Source organism: Meriones unguiculatus (genome assembly GCF_030254825.1).
Source record: "Meriones unguiculatus strain TT.TT164.6M chromosome Y unlocalized genomic scaffold, Bangor_MerUng_6.1 ChrY_unordered_Scaffold_23, whole genome shotgun sequence".
Classification (NCBI taxonomy): Eukaryota; Metazoa; Chordata; class Mammalia; order Rodentia; family Muridae; genus Meriones; species Meriones unguiculatus.
The window spans coordinates 22,726,232-22,730,197 of NW_026843709.1; the positions used below are offsets into that span (position 1 = coordinate 22,726,232).

At 38.2% G+C, this 3,966-nt stretch overlaps 1 non-coding gene across 1 annotated transcript; it reads right to left on the bottom strand.

The window, feature by feature from the left end:
• Window positions 1–1,062: 1,062 nt before the first annotated feature.
• Window positions 1,063–1,166, bottom strand: LOC132651655 (U6 spliceosomal RNA). Its single transcript, XR_009589240.1, has one exon. It is a non-coding gene; the product is annotated as a U6 spliceosomal RNA (small nuclear RNA).
• Window positions 1,167–3,966: the final 2,800 nt, after the last annotated feature.

Here is a 3,966-nt window from a genome sequence, read left to right on the forward strand (position 1 = left end):
TTATCAGTCATTAGAATGGCTACTTTTTCTTACTTCTTGGGTCCATTTGCTTTGAAAGCCATCCTCCAGCTCTTTACACGCAGGTAATATTTATCTTTTTGACTTAGTTGTGTTTCTCTATGTAACAGATTGCTAGGTTTTGTTTATGCATCCATTCTGTCAGTCTGTGTCTTTTTATTAGAAAATTGAGTCCACTGATTTTGAGAGAGATTAATGACCACTGGCTCTTTGATCCTTTGAGTTTGATGTTGGCTGTGGTAGCAAGTTTGTGTGCTTGGTTGCTTTTCCTTTTACTGTAGTGAGGTCAATTATGTTCTGTGTTTTTTTGAAAGTTTCTAGTTTTCTTGGGTTGTATTTTTCCTTCTAGTGTCTTCTGTAATGCTGGATTTGTGTGTAGGTATTTTTGAAATTTGTTTTTGTCATTTAATATCTTGTTTTCTCCGTCCATGAGGACTGAGAATTTTGCTGGTTATAGTAGCCTGAGCTGATATCTGTGTTCTCTTAGGGCCTGCATGATGTTCATCCAGGCCCTTCTGGTTTTCATAGATGCTATTGAGAAGTCAGATCAGATTCTGATGAGTTTGCCATTATACGTTACTTGGGCTTTCTCCCTTGCAGCTTTTAGTATTTTTTCTTTGTTCTGTATATTTACTGTTTTGATTATTATGTTACAGAATGTTTTTCTTTACTGAACTAATTTATTGGGTGTTCTGTAGACCTCTTGTATTCTTATTTGCCTCTCCTTTAAGTTGGGGAAATTTTTTTGAAAAACTTTTCTGGCCCTTGGAGGAGGTTAAATTCTTTTTCCTCTATTCCTATTATTCTTAGGTTTTGTCTTCTTATGTTGTTTTGCATTTGTTGAATGGTATGTGTCAGGAATTTTTTTAGATTTAACACTTTCTTTGACAATGATTTCTTCCATTGTATCATCCACACCTGAGGTTCTTTCTTCTATCTCTTGTAGTCTTTTAGTTATGATTAGCTCTGTAGTTCTTGTTTTCTTCCCTAAGTTCTTTCACTTCACAATTTCCTCTATTTGTGTTTTTTTTTTAATTTCTCCAAAAAAATATGGAATGCTTCACGGATATACATATCATACTTACACAGGGGCCATGAGCTTCTCAGTATAGTTCCAATTTTAGTACATGTGATGTTGAAGAGAGCAAAATATATTTATTTCAAGTGGTCATGAATTAAGTCACAGGTCCTTGACTTGAGTTTCATATTTTCACAGATTCCATTATGATTTTTTAAATGCAGGGATAGGATATGTCCCTACTTCAGTTAAGTATTTTCTGAGAAAATGTTCCCTAGGGCAAATCATTGAAGAAAAAGCATTTAATTTGGACATTACTTATATTTTTAAAGAGATCATCATGATGTCTCATCAGCAAGCACTCATCTTGCTGTAGTTCTTTAAGAAAACTGAGAGATGTTCATGAAGAACCACAGAAGCAGGAAGAGCTAGGGAGACTGATATAGACACAGAGAGCTAAAGAGACAGAGACCAACAGAAACAAAGATAAATTGACAGATACCTAAGTAACAGAGACACCATGCTCTCTGGTAACTTTCTTTGGCATATCAACCTCAAAGCACACCCTGTTCTCATGACTATGGAAACCCCTAGGACACAAAATGTCATAGGCTACATCCGTGCAGAGGTTCTGTGTTATTTCCATGCATGGTACTTAGTTGGAGCATGGGCCTCAGGAGTGAACCCTATGCTCAGGATTTTTTTTTTTTTTTTTTTTTTTGGTTCGGTTGCTCTTCTTGTGGAGTTCCTCTCTTCTCCAGATCTTGCTATTTCCTCCTTCTTTCATTAGATTCCATGTACTCTTCCCAAGAGTTGGCCATGATTCTTGGCATCTGCTTTGATAGTCTTTAGGGCAGAGCTTTTCAGAGGCCCACTGTTACAGGTTCCTACCTTGTTCCCTGCTTTCTCCAGCAAATTCCATATTCTAAAGAACAGGACTGATACTCTCCTTTGGGGAAAATGTGGAACTTTTCTGTTACAGAGTATTATTCAGCTATGTTTGGAACCAGAAATAATCATTTGGGGTAAAGTAACTAAAATACATACAGAGACCTACAGTCCAATATTATGGAGACAGGTAGACTTTAAACACCCAGGTCTAAATGGCATTTCCCTATAAAATTCTTCCTCACCTCAGAACTCTGGGAAACCTGCAGGAGAGGAGGCAGGAATAGTGTCATAATTAGAGGGAATTGAGGACAGGAGATCAATGCACTGAGAATCAACCCACAGAGGAAGATATGCAGCCAGCCTTGATGAGACATGATAAGCCAAGTTCAGTTAAAAGGGTGAGGAGGACCTCACCTATCAGGGAAGTAGAGAAAGGGTCTAGAGGTAGAAGAGGGAGGGCAGGTGGTACAGGAAGGAGAAGACAGAGAGGGTAGTGGAGGGGATACAATGTGAACAAATCATAATGAATAAATACATAACAGAAATTGTGATTAAGGTGATGTAGTATAGAGATCTTCAGGACTGAGGGCTTCTTCTTCAGAGTGTTATCAGGGTGCAGCAAGGATGAATTAGTATATGAACAACACACACTTGAATTTGTATATTTTAAAAAATAATTAGTGTGACACATGGTGGGAATTTAAACCTGGGAGCAATGGAAAACGAGTGTAATATATGTTATATGAAATTCCCACATAATCAATAAAAATCATATGTTGACAACTTTTACAATGATCTTTAACATGGAGAACAGATTTTGCTAATGAAGGGTAAAGTTTGACTTTGTAATATATACTTTTGAAAGCTCATTATGTAGGAGAGAATATTAGACACAAACTAGTGATTACCCAGCTACTACAGACCCTATGACTCAGGTGGGACCTCTGAATTAGCAGTCCAGGAATTAACACTACATTTTGAGATTTTGTCTGGAAGAAAAGAGCAGGAAACAGCTGTTCTTGTATCCTAGGCATATGACATGGACATATTTCTCTATCCTGAATGCCCAGTTTTGATTGTAAACACCAGGAACAAGAGGGTTTCTCCCTGACCACTGAGTAGGACACAGCTGCTGATCCAGCTAGGAGAGCAAAAGGTCACCTGGTTCATAGAAGGTGGCAACACTAGTGTGGAACAGCACCAGCCATCAAATGGTTTATTGCCCCAAAGTTCTCCTTTTACATACCCTGATCATTCTCTGTTACTGCCAAAACAGTCCCAGGAATTGTCTGTTTTCTTTCTCTTTTCCCTGCTCTTAAAGCCTCAATATCCTAGGGAACCATAGGCCCTGACAGCCTCTATATCAATAAAAATTTGAAGGTACATTTAGTAATTGTACAAGTAATTCATCAATTCAAAGTCACTTCCTAGGAAATTTCAGATCCAGGCCACAGTAGGAAACCACCTTGTCTTTGGTTACATTCCCCTTAATCACACATCACTTTGAAGCTTGTATACTAAGGAAGCTGTCTAAATAAATAAATGTTAAAGTTTCATTTCCTACCTGACATTGACACAGAGGTAAACAGGAGTAAAGGTGTGGGTCTGGATAAATGGATGAGATAAAGGCTTGTTGGGTTTCAAAAGAAGATAAATATGTGCCAAGGATCTGAGATACTGGACACTGAGGACAGTTTGTTTGCTCATCTCCATGGAAACCTCAAGATTCTCTTAGGTTCTGATTGGCAGAGAGGGAGAATGATGTCATGCAAGAGGTGAAAGCCAGTAGGAGTTTCGGGAGCCATTTATTAAAAAGACCAAGTAGACAGTGTGCTTCAGAGAAAGGCTGAGCAGCCCTACATACTTCAATCTGGGAAGCTGAAAGCACACAACACAGACAAGTCAGTTCCTGTGTCCAAGACTGTTCAGCAAAAGGGTCACATATTTCAAGTGGTCATTAATAAAGTCACATGACTTTCCCATTATCACAGGTTTCAATATTATTTGTTAAATGCAAAGGTGTGTCCTCAGTCAGTGAA